Source organism: Mercenaria mercenaria, chromosome 8 (genome assembly GCF_021730395.1).
Source record: "Mercenaria mercenaria strain notata chromosome 8, MADL_Memer_1, whole genome shotgun sequence".
Classification (NCBI taxonomy): Eukaryota; Metazoa; Mollusca; class Bivalvia; order Venerida; family Veneridae; genus Mercenaria; species Mercenaria mercenaria.
Window position 1 is genome coordinate 41,457,382 of NC_069368.1, and position 13,602 is coordinate 41,470,983.

At 36.1% G+C, this 13,602-nt stretch overlaps 1 protein-coding gene across 2 annotated transcripts in view; it reads right to left on the reverse strand.

The window, feature by feature from the left end:
- LOC123566527 (uncharacterized) overlaps positions 1-12,102 on the reverse strand; it is a 55,000-nt gene extending 42,898 nt beyond the window's left edge. The window contains exon 1 of one of the 2 annotated variants that reach the window (XM_045360709.2): positions 11,962-12,102. The gene's annotated coding sequence lies outside the window, so the exon portion shown is untranslated. Of the gene's footprint in view, positions 1-11,594; positions 11,718-11,961 lie in introns of those variants that run through there. The other variant, XM_045360710.2, reaches the window with a different exon arrangement.
- Positions 12,103-13,602: the final 1,500 nt, after the last annotated feature.

Consider the following 13,602-nt stretch of genomic DNA (forward strand, 5'->3'; position numbering starts at 1 on the left):
AGCTCAGCAAATCTTACTCTTCAGCCGGCAAAATGCAAATTTGCAACCCGTGAGATTGAATATCTTGGGCATGTCATCTCAAAACATGGTATCAAAGTCAACCCAGATAAAACCAAAGCCATTGATGAGTATCCAACTCCCAAAAATGTGAAACAAGTCAAATCTTTTCTCGGTATGACTTCTTACTACAGGAAATTCATTAAATCTTATGCCAAAATTGCAAATCCCCTATCAGCGCTTCTTAAAAAGGACTCTAAATTCAAATGGACACCTGAATGTGAAAATGCATTTAAGACTTTAAAGAAAGCTCTTTCTTCTCCGCCTATTCTAGCCTTCCCTAGATTTGACAGACCATTTATTCTAGCAACAGACAGTTCTGATCATTCCATTGGTTATGTATTGTCACAATTGGATGATAATGGTCTTGAACATCCTATTTCATACGGCGGAAGAACTCTACATGGCCATGAGTTAAGATGGCACATCACAGATAAGGAGGGGTTGGCTCTGGTAGAAGCTGTGAAACATTTCAGACCCTACCTTGCCAACAACTTCTTTACAGTGTACACAGATAACGTTTCTGTGAAGTGGTTGAAGCACATTAAGAACTGTCAAGGACGTCTCGGTAGATGGGCTCTGACACTTCAGGGCTACAACTTCGAGATTGTTCACAAGGCTTCTAGTGCTAACGGAAATGCAGATGGACTCTCGCGTCGCCTCTACCATGAAGCAAATGAGAAAAGTGGCAAGGAACAAAGTGACCCAAGTGAACTGGTCTGTACGGTCTCCGACACCAAGTCTAGAGAACTGGCAGCTGTGACACTTGTTTACAGTCATGACAATGTTCCCACTCCATCTGTAGCTCCAGCCACTGCCTGCACTGAGACAGCACCAAACAAAGAAGACTCCCAAACACAACAGAAAATGGAAGACCCTATTACACAAAACATGGACCTGATATTTCTACAAAGGGATGATGAATTTTACAGAAACATTTTCAATTATAAATTAAAACAGGAACTCCCAGACGAACCTAAGAAAGCAAAACAGGTAGTAGCTGAGGCAGGACAGTATGAACTTTCTGAACATGGTGTTTTACTACATTTATATACACCTAGGACAAAAGGCATCCCAAAGGACCAGAAACTTATTACACAGGTGTGTGTCCCATCTATTCTGCGTGATGATGTTTTGAAATCATATCATGACAGTCTAGCTGGTGGCATGCACCAGGGATTTGAGCGCACATATGCTGCACTCAGACAAAAATATTATTGGCCCACCATGTTCGGGGACTGCCAGAAATACATACAGTCATGTAACCAATGTCAGCAGGTGAAGAGGGACATCCATGGCAAGCCACCACCCCTTCAACCTATGCCTGTTGTTGACCTTTTTCAGAGATGGCACATTGACATTTTAGGAGGCCTTCCAACAACAAAGGACAAATACAAGTATGTACTTCTTGTGGTGGATAGCTACTCTAAATGGTGCGAAGCCTTTCCACTTCGCACACAAGAGGCTACTGAAGTGGCAGCCGTTCTCTTCAAGGAGGTCATATGTCGCTATGGAGCCCCTAATGTCCTTGTGTCTGACAGAGGTCAGCAGTTCCTTTCGAAGCTTGTCAAGGCACTTTGTGAACTTTTCCAAATTACACGGTTCTACACAAGTTCTTACAGGCCTTTACTTAATGGATCTGTGGAGCGAATGAACAGTGTAATCCTTCAGTCTCTTCGCCTTTACTGTAAGGGACAGCAGGATGATTGGCCAGAACTTCTTCCTTCAATTATGATGGCATATCGCATGACTCCTGCTACCCAATCAACTCAACACTCTCCTTTCTTCTTACTTTTCGGCCGTGAGATGCGTCTGCCTATAGACACAGCCCTCACTCCAAAAACTACTCTTTCTGCTTCTTTCAAGACTCATCTTTCTCAGATTCTGCATAACCTTGACATTGCCAGGAAAATAGCTGCAGAAAACATTAAACTTGCACAGGACAAGTATAAGGAACAATATGACAAAAGGTCTCAAGAACCCAAATACAAGCCAGCTGACAGAGTATGGTTATTTTGCACAAAGGTTCCTCCAGGTATGGCCCCTAAATTGCATAAGAAATGGGTAGGACCATATTACATTGTGTTTAATGGTCCGCACAACACATACAAGCTGAGGCGCTGTAGTGACAACAAAGAAGTAAAGGTACTTGTTAATGCAACTCGCCTCAAGCCCTACCATGACCCTGAGTCCAGGCCAACAAATCCACCTGAAGGGTATGGACATCTTGAAGAACCTTTGAGTGCAGAAGAACTACACACAGATGATCAGACACACACAGACGCTATCACATCTAATGCACAGGACAAAGGTAAAAGACCAGCAAATCCTAAATCAAAAGCAAAGGTCAAACGGTCAAAATCATCAAACAATCAAGACACAAACAACACAAATCACAATCAGCAACAACTTGCACAAACACAGCAACAGTCACAACAACAGGAAACACCATCACCACCTCATGAGCCCAACCAGACACAAGAAGATCCTCAGCAAGCAACATCAAACATGCAAACTACTACAGCACCACAAACAGCACAAACATCCACAACAGCACAAACACCAACACACAAATTTTCAGCAGAGGACATAGAAAAAATCATTACATCAAAACGCAGCAAGGATACTCTCTACTACAGAATCAAATGGAAGGCTCCAAACAAAACCCAGCACCTGGGAATATGCATCTTCCATCCCTGATGTCTTCATTAGAGAGTACCACATCAACAAAACTATGAGTGGAAAGAAACGAAAGCGTCCTCTGCTGAAGCAACACAGATTCTTCGACAGACTGCCCACTCCAGTACACCGTATTAAACCCGTAAAGGATACTGTTGTAGGATATGGTGAAACCTACGACTTATCCAACCAAGAAATCTATTCTATTTATGGCAACAATCAAATTTCTCATCAAGGTGTACCCTTCAGAATATCAAAACGAAAAGAACTACTTCAACCATACCTAAACTCACTGTTTGACAGCCTACAAGAAATAGACCATGAATTGTGGCAGAGCACAACAGCTTTGTTGGATGATGGAAAACCAGCCGAAGCCAAAATGATCAGAGCCGTCATGACAAATGATGAATCAGATCCCCTTGATTCAACATACTTCAAGGTCTATCTCTCTGACTCTCGTGAACCCGTATGGCTTCCATTTTCTCAAGCTCCAATCAAGTGTGTTAGACAGTTTTTGTTTAGAATGGCAGCCAAGATCAAGCAGCCTGGTAAAATTTTCAAATCAAACAAAGGTTCTAAATAATAATTCAGGTTTTACGCATAATAATTAATGTATATTTTTGTGAGCTGAACTGTACTCTACAGTCAATTTTGTTGTTACCAGCACAAAATAAATTGCAGTTAAATTTTTAATAATAACAGTACTATTTTATGATAAGGGCAGATGTTTTCAGAAAAGTCAATGATATTTTCTCTAAGATATGTAAGCATTTTAATTAATTTAATTTTTACAATATCTAATTTTACCATATACCAAAAGGTAAATGAGCAATGCTGTTCTGATAGAATAAACAGGTTTCTCTGCAAATAAAATGAGGTTCAACTGTTTCAATGTGCGTGAGGCAATGTCCCACTAAATGTTCTAATTTCACTTTACCAAGATAGATATTATTAATATGGACAAAGAACACTATACTATGGGCTTCCAAATATTAAAGTGTCAATGAACACAAGTGAAAATATATAAAGCTGAAGGACAGTGAACAATACTTGAATCTTCAACTTCAAATAGTGCAGGAGGACCAAAATATGTTACATATTATGGATACTGGAAGTCACTCACTGCCAATATACTAAAAATATTTCAAACTATTATAATTATGTTATTTGAAGCAAACAACAAAATGTAATTACACTATACTTATGGTGATGACAACTGTAAAGTTTTATGTCATACTTGCTGTCTCTCACAAATCAAAATGTTCAGTATTGAAATTGTATAATTATACATGAATTTATAAAAATATTACATAGTGAACTAAAAGATTCACTCATCCATACTAACTGTGGCTGAACAATTACTGTTCCATGATATACTTGCATCAGTCCACAACATGAAGTTACAAAACCAACATTATAATGCCAATGTGCATACTACACAAAAACTGAAACATTATATATGACTGCCAATGAGCAGATAACCATACTTCCGTGGTAGATTATTATTTAATGTTACTTATTATACTTAGAATCTATCCACAATCGGACAAGTTGCAAAAGCAATTACACAACGTAACGCAATTAATGTTACAATATTACTTTAGTGATTCCAAAATCACATGGCTATTCAAAGTCAAGTTTCATGCCATACTTGCGATAAAGCCACAAACTATAGACAATTTTATGTATATGGAGGCTACAATAAACATTATTGTTGTTTTACTTTTTAACTTCAATATTTTTGCATTTTATTGTTGTCCTTTCGACAACTGCAAAGTTTTCTATGATCTGTTACTAGTTATCGCCAAGATACAAGTAATTTTATAGAAAATTTGAAGTTAACTTGTTTTCCTTCATAGACATACCATATATTTTTCTAATTAAAGAGCTCTAACTTGTTTTATTGATATTACATAATAATATTATACAAATAATAAAAAAAAATATATACAAATAAAAAAAGATGTGTAAATGAATGAATGTATGATGTATGAATTTGACCGGTCACTGTATAAATGAGTTGTATGAGTATTATTGTCTTTCACCAGATTTGTATGCAATTTTTGTTACAGCATATTCATGCTATTTGTTATTGTTATATTTGTTATTCAGTAAATTTTATGATTGAGGACAATCATTTTTTCAAAGAGGGGTAATGTGTAACCAGGCTATAAAATCAGCCAAATTCTTTCATAAAATTTTAATAATTTCAATTTCATATTTTGTGAATTAAGTAAGAATTATTCAAAATTGATTTTTCTCCTTTGTAACATTATTTGATTTGACATATGTTACTTAACTTATTATTTTTCCTGCTTAAACATGTCAGAAATTTTTACTTTATCACTTTCTAAACAATTTTGATTATAAAACAGATTTTGCTTTTAGCACTTTGCATTATGGACTATTATTAACAAACACCTTGGCTTCCTTGGCTGATTAAGTGTGAAGCCCAAGCATGTTCTTAAGTAAACTTCTAAATTCTTAAGTAAATGATTTCACCTTTTTGTTACAATAATTTTCATTGGTTTAAATATAAAATTACTTTTAAAACTTCATTGGCTAATATGGTTACCCTAGAGATTGTCCTTGGAAATTTATAATTTGTTTTCCAACTAAAAATCAGTCTTCTTTGAAATTTCGATTAAGAAACATCTACAATAATTTGACATTAGAATTAACTTTGGTGCTTGTCTTGGACGTGTTTGTCTTTAACTTATTTTGAACATAGAACTTTGATAACATTTGGAATACTGGACTATACTAAAATATTGAAATAACATTACAATAAACTACACATTGGTGTCCATCATAAAATAAAAGAATTAATTACTGAACTGAAACATGGAGTTCATCATTTGTGCAACCATACAGGGGCAATGACCCCACTCCAAAATATCTGTTGACTGATCGGTCTTCGGTGGTCAGTTACCACTTGAGCATAATTTCCCCGCAACTATTTGGAGCCGCCGAACCGACGGTCACATCTATATGCCTTTTAGAAATAGCTGTATGTACTTGCATGCAAAAATTTAACCAGAATTTTCTAAGTCCAAAAAGGGGCATAATTTGGCCAAAATGAAGGTCAGAGTTATGGGACTTGCTGCTATCAACTAGATTTATAACCCCAAAGACACATGTGAAGTTTCAAATCAATATCTGCATTAGTTTTGGAGATAGTAACTTGCATGTAAAACTTTAACCAAAATTTTCTAAGTCTAAAAGGGGGCATAATATGCTCAAAATACATGTCAGAGTTATGGGTCTTGACCCAGTGAGGTTGGTAATTGATCTAGAAAAAGAAAAAATAAGTTTCAAATCTATATGCCTTTTAGAAATAGCTGTATGTACTTGCACGCAAAACTTTAACCAGAATTTTCTAAGTCCAAAAGGGGGCATAATTTGGCCAAAATGAAGGTCAGAGTTATGGGACTTGCTGCTATCAACTAGTTTTATAACCCCAAAGACACATGTGAAGTTTCAAATCAATATCTGCATTAGTTTTGGAGATAGTAACTTGCATGTAAAACTTTAACCAAAATCTTCTAAGTCCAAAAGGGGGCATAATTTGCTTAAAATACATGTCAAAGTTATGGGACTTGACCCAGAGAGGTTGGTAATTGACCTAGAAAAAGAAAAAATAAGTTTCAAAGCTATATGCCTTTAATTGATGGCTGTATGTACTTGCATGCAAAAACTTAACCAAGGTGTGACGCCGACGCCGACGCCAGGGTGAGTAGAATAGCTAGACTATTCTTCGAATAGTCGAGCTAAAAACGAACTTGGCATATCAATAAATGAATCATTCTAACATGGCACAATTTGACTGCCAGTTATACAAAGAAAGAGGTCGAGCTCTGTATATTCTGCAACAATCAACAGTTGACGCGCGGACCGGTACGAAAGCTCTTATGACGACAATTATGACATCAAATTGCTGCATGATGTCCAATTCATTACTACTTGAATAAATGAAGCCAAGCATAAATTTATCAACATATTTCATTGAACATGCAGGAATGAAAACAATCAAGGTCTTCTTATGATATTTAACCACTCAGGCTAATGCCTTTGAGGTTCAACTCCTGCGCATCTGAACTCTAAACTGTAATAAATCAGGTGGCAAACCACTCTAACAGGGCTTGAGCTTGGGGGTGGCTTGAATGAAATAGTCACTCTGGAGCTCCCCACTACGCTTTAATCTGACGTTAAAGAGAAAGTCAAGTTGCCCAGTTTTTTATCATTACCCATTACCAACCTGTTGACAATTTGCAAGATTTCAACTTGTAGAGCAGAATCTCTCAACAGGTTTTTCTGTTTTTAAGCTCTGGCAGCCCATAAATGGGATAAAGTTGAACCATTTCAATACAAGTGAGAGGATGATACAGGGATGCAACTGACTGAGTTTGGTGGAGTTCCATCAAGTGGTTTATGAAAAGAATTTGGTTAAATATTTTTTTTACTTTTAACTCTGATGGTCCCTGTAAGGTTTCCAAGCTGAACCACTGAACATATTTGAGAGTGGATCATGATAGGATGCTTGTTAAAAAGAAGCTTTTTAAATGGGGTTCGATTTTTAGCATTGGTGGCATCTACAAGAGTCCAAGTGAAACCATTTGAACAACCGAAGGCAGTCTGAAAGACAGTTATATCCCCCGCCACTTTTATGGATCGTGAAAGGGTTGATGGTATTGGGTGGAAACACTGGCATTGTAAAGTATATTTTACAGTTCATGTATGACGACATCAATAAATTTGAAAATCAAGGGATTTAAGAGATACAGAGCAGAAACAAAATAGAAGGCTCAAACCTTTGACCTTGGGAGTTGTGACCTTGACCTTGAGCCAACATGGCCAACTTGTGAGTTCTGCACATTGTCTTAATGAGGTGAGCATTTGACTCAAAGTTCATGAAAATCTTTCAAGGGGTTAAGGAGATACAGAGCAGACACAAAATGGAAGGCTCTAACTTTTGACCTTGAGTTGTGACCTTGACTTTGAGCCAACATGGCTGACTTATGAAATCTGAAAATCGTTTTGATGAGGTTATCATTTGACTAAAATTTCATGAAAATCCTTCAAGGGGTTTAGGAGATACAGAGCAGACACAAAATGGAAGGCTCAAACCTTTGACCTGGAGTTGTGATCTTGGCCTTGAGCCGACATGGCTTACTCATGAGTTCTGCAAATCGTCTTGATGAGGTGATAATTTGACTTAAGTTTCATGAAAATACTTCAAGGGGTTCAAGTTTTATGGAGCGGACACAAAGTGTTACAGATGGACGGAAGGACGGAGACCATTCCTATAACCCCCCTACACTCATGGCTGGGGATTAACAAACTTGAGAGAAGACCATACAATATAGTGCAAGTTCATTGAAGATCCATCAAGTAGATGATCATTACAAGTTTGATGTACTTCAGACAAGTATCCGATAGTTTCAGAGAAGCAGACGTTTAAGTAAAAATTTTGAAACAAAATAAACAGGTGCAGTCCTGATAACTGACTATTCACCCACACGTTTACCAACATACAATGTATCACACTCAAAAAAGATAACATGAGCATAATTTTGACCAAAAAATGCCAAGTTAATTTACTAAAATGAGATCTGAGATCATCTCATGCTACTGAAGACATGTGTGAAGTTTGAAAGTATTTGAGTAGGGAGTGTAATTTTTAAAAGAGATTTCTATGATAAAAGGGCCCCCTTAGAGAAAAAAAACTGCTCAATTTTGCAGTCTTTTTGCCATGAAACAGCAGTTTTTCTAAAAAACTGCCTTTTTTGCCAGTTATTAGAACTGTTTCCAGCATGAAATGATCAGTAAAAAGCAGGTTTTTTTTAGAAACTGCATATAACTGGAGGATTGAAAAACTGGTGGTGGCCAGTTTTCTGCAGTTATTTTGAAGTTTTTTGTAAATGTTTTCACAAAAAGCAGTTTTACAGGCTTAAATACAGTTATTTTCTAAGAGCAGTATTTTCAGCATCTTTTATGAAAAGTAGTTTTAAAAAACTGCTAAATACTGCTTCCTGATGTCCCATAATGCAGCGCAAAAGATGGCTGCTCACAGTGAAAACTAAAGCATGTGAAAATGTAAAAATAGATTATAACTGCTCAAATACAATGTTTTACACAAAACGATGCCTAAATAGTTAAATAATTGATAACAAACGAAAGAAAGTAAAGAATGAATTACTCCCCTTGGACAAGTTGATGCAAGTTCAAAATTTCAAATATCTGAAATGTTTAACAGTTATTCTGCAGTTTTTAGTGATGTCATTTAAATGGTTGAAACAAGAAGTATAGTATTTTTTGCAGTCTTTTATGATGTCATTTATCTGCATAAAACTGATCCTGCAGTTTTTTGTGACATCATTATACTTCTTAGCTCATTTACATATTTCGGCCAATTTAACTGCATTTTCACCGGATTTTCATTGCTTTTCTATTAAATATGCTAATGCAGGCATTTGAAGACAAATAACTACTTAAAACTGCCTTTTGAATGCCCTGAAAAATAATGCTGAAAAACTGCAGTTTTAATGCCTTCCTTTTTCCTAAGGGGGCATAATTCTGACAACATAACAGCAAGAGTTACATAACTTGTCCTGTGATGCTGAAAACATCTGTTTTGTTTGAAAGCATTAAAATTTTTGACAAAACAGTTTTTTTTAAAAAATATCAAAACTGTTTGTATGCAAAACTTTTAACAAGGATGCCAACTATTTCAAGTCAAGGGGAAAAAATACTTTTTATTACGTAAAACAGGAGGCCCATTTGCTTTTTCTGAGCACTACCTTTTAGAAGTCTTAAAGACATAAATTTGTACACTTTCTTTTCTCTTGGATATTTGTTCTACAAGTATCATCTTTAAAGCAACCATTTGTGCCAAACTACATGTATCTGAATTTCATTTGCCTTTAAGGAGCTTTAAAGAGATCTGGAGTGCACACAAAACAATGTCTCTGAACCTTTGATCTTGCTGTATGACCTTGCTGAAAATTTCATGCTACACATGATGGTAATGATGTCTTATTATATACCAAACATAAAACTTATGTGCCCTGTAACTGAGAAATTTACCAGCTCCTATGCGGCGCTATGCGCCTCGTGGTTCTAATCTGGTCACCCAATCAATAAAATATTTCTGGATCCTTACTAAAGTATGTTCTAGCAATCTGGTTACTTGACAGCTAGACTCACTTCCAACATAAAGGTAAAGGTAAGCTTTCAGTGTTTTTTTTTAAGTTTTGGGGGAATTGTGGCAGCTTGGGCCCAAAAAGAGGGGAAAATTGCGCCATAACCACTAAAACTGGGTAAAATCACATGATAAAAGCAATATTTTTCATAAATATGTTACACTAAAAAAGAAAATGATTTAAAAGCACATTGTCTCATGTTTTAAATGGTACAGTATATTATCATGTACATCTAGAAAGGGTTTTGTTTGTAAGGATACGTAATTTTTTTTGAGGGGATGTTTTCTTAGAAATAGGGGAAAACAACATACTTTTTGGGCTGGGGATATATAATGGGGCCAAAATAAAACAAGAGCTGTCGAAGGACAGCAACGCTCGACTATTCAACAGCCTTGTCAATTGAATGAATACAAAAGTCGAAAAAGGGACATAATTTTGTAAAAATGGGAAACAGGGTTATGGAACCTACACAGTGTTTACCAGCTCATGACAGTGGACAAGTGTGTGAATTTAGTTGCAATCCATTCACATTAGTGGGTACTGTCAGATACCAGCTTACATATAAGAATTTAAGCAAAAACTGCTAAGTTGAAAAAGGGGCATAATTTTGTAAAAATGCAAAGCAGAATTATTGAACCTTTGCACTGCATGTCATATCATGCAGTGAAAAAGTGTGTGAAGTTTCAATCCTTTCCCATTAGTGGATACTGAGATACCAGCTAATACATTACATACAAAAACCTAACCTAAAACTGCTGTCAGAAAAGGGGCATAATTTTGAAAAAATGCAAAGTAGAGTTATGGGACCTGCACAGTGCTGCTGAGTGCATGTCAGATCATGACAGTGAACAAGTACATGTATGTGAAGTTTCAGTCCATTCCCATATGTGGATACTGAGATACCAGCTTACATAGAAAAAAACTTAACAAAAACTGCTAAGTGAAATACGGGGCATAATTTTGAAAAAATGCAAAGTAGAGTTATGGGATCTGCTTAGTGCATGTCAGATGATGACAGTGAACGAGTGTGTGAAGTTTCAATCCATTCCCATTAGTGGGTATACTGAGATACCAGCTTACATACAAAACCTTAACCAAAAATTTCTATGTTGAAAATGGGGCATAGTTTTGTAAAAAAGCAAAACAGAGTTATAGAACCTGTGCAGTGTAAGTCAGTTTATTACAGTGAATAAGTGTGTGAAGTTTCAATCCATTCCCACAAGTGGTTACTGAGATACCAGCTTACATACAAAAACTAAACCAAATCGGGACGCAGATGCGGACGCACAGGTGAGTCTAATAGCTCTACTATACTTTGAATAGTTGAGCTAAAAATCACTGGCTTTATATTTAACGTCAAATATAATCAACATACAACACAACCTAAAAAGCTCTTGTGTGACAAACTATTAATAGTTGCATGTGTTTATTTTACCTAAATCTGATAACCTTTTAAACGCTGAGTGCCATGCAAGTATTCTTAGCTTCCAGTACTATTTTCCATATCTTTGGTACAAGTCGGCCAGGGAAAAAACACTAGATCTCCGGCACTCGAAGCGGACACTACCACGTACTGCGTAAGTGAGGTGGTTTAAAAGAAAATGTATAACTTTGTTTAAAATCTCCACTTAAAATACAGAAAAATCTCTTGCCTACCAGAAAAAGAGGACTTCATCAGGTAAGAGAGCATGTATCCAATCTACAGAATAGTGTTCACAAAAGTATCCAAATTGAATTTGATAATCTGAACCTTGATAATTTATCTTCACTACATATCTTCATACTTAGTTCTGCCATGGTTGTTTAGTAAGAAGAATACTATCTTGACTTCTTATCAATGCCTATATCAATATGCTTTGATGAATCATTCAAAATGAATTATATACATGTACCCCTCCCCCTCATATTATTTTCATTTTCACAATTTTGAAAGGTAAACATTTCAGGTAGAAAGTTGCCTCGTAAATCACAACGGCAGGAGAAAAAACAACAAAAAATTCAAGCACACTTTTCAGTAACTTACAAGAAATGAAACTGGGTCATTTTGTTCCAGCTGAGTATTTTCCAGTAAAACTTATATTTTCCTTTGATGTGACCGAATTCAGGTGCAAATTTTTTGACTGGTTCCGGAAGATTGTGACGCTAGGCGCTCATTCAGAACAATTTATCAATGAGCGTCTGTTGACTATGATCATTTCAATAACCACCCAGTCGCACACAGCACAATTCACCTGTGACTCAAGTTCAAGGGAGTGTACATTGTAAACAAATTCATTTGGTTCTCAGTCTCCAACATAATGAGAATTTTGCTCATTTTAGCTTACCAGAGCACGAAGTTCTCAAGGTGAGCGCGTCCGTCGACATTTGCCATGTAAACACTCTACTGTACAGTAGAGAGGATCTTTATGATTTTATCATGAAAATTGGTCAGAATGTCTCTATGTCAAGTTTGAAAATGGGTCATATATTATGTGGGGTCAAAAACTAGGTCAGTAGGCCAGATCAAAGAAAAATCTTGTTAACACTCTAGAGACATTTATTTTAAGCTTGAAACTCATGGGAATTTGTCAGAATGTTTGTCTAGTCCAAATAATTGTACTCGAGAGTTGAATATCGTTAATATTTTTTTGACTTGTTGATATCTGCCTCCGCTATCCTCTAGGTAGACAACGTAAAATATCAAAATGTAAAATTGGTCTACCCAAGGTCTCTTTATTTAGACAAAATGTTTGTCTTGATGACCTCTTATGGGTCATATAGGGTCAAAAACTAGGTCACCCGCTCAAATCAAAGGAAAAGCTTGCTAACACTCTAGAGGCCACATTTATGACCCTTTCTTCATGAAACTTGGCCAGAATGTTTATCTTGACATTTCCTAGGCCAAGTTCGGCACTCCAGGGTCATGTGGGGTTAAAAACTAGGTCACCCTCTCAAGTCAAGAAGGAAAAGCTAGGTTGTTAACACTAGAGGCCACATTTCTGACCCTATCTTCATGAAACTTGGTCAGAATGTTTATCTTGATGTGGATTCAAAAACTAGTCACTCGCTCAAATCAAAGGAAAAAGCTTGTTAACAATGTAGAAAAAAGCTTGTTAACAATGTAGAGGCCACGTTACATTTCTGACCCTATCTTCATGAAACATGGTTATAGAATGTTTATCTTGATGTTTCCTATGCCAAGTTTGAATCTGGGTGGATTAAAAACTAGGTACTCGCTCACAGGGTTGTTAATAATTACTTGCAAAAGTAATGCATTAAATTAGCATTACTTAGACAAAATCAGCATTAAATTAGCATTAGCATTACTCATTTTTGTCAAAATAATGCATTAAATTAGCATTACATAGGGTGCATTAGCATTACTTTTTGTGAATCATTGCATGTTATAATCGAATCACTATTTGTTTGTTGTTTGTTTTTTATTAATCATTTTAGTTGTTTATTTCATAGCAGCAACAAATGACAATCATTTGTAATGAATCAAATCTACCAACTAGGGATTATATAAAATTTGTACGAAATACTTGAAATGATCCAACAGCACCGTAAGAAACACAGCATTTAAATTTTTCAGTATTTTTGTATCTGTCTATGTCTCCAGTGCTTGATATTGTTAGTGTATTATAGGTTATCACTGTTGCATTTTATGAACATGAGCTGCTCA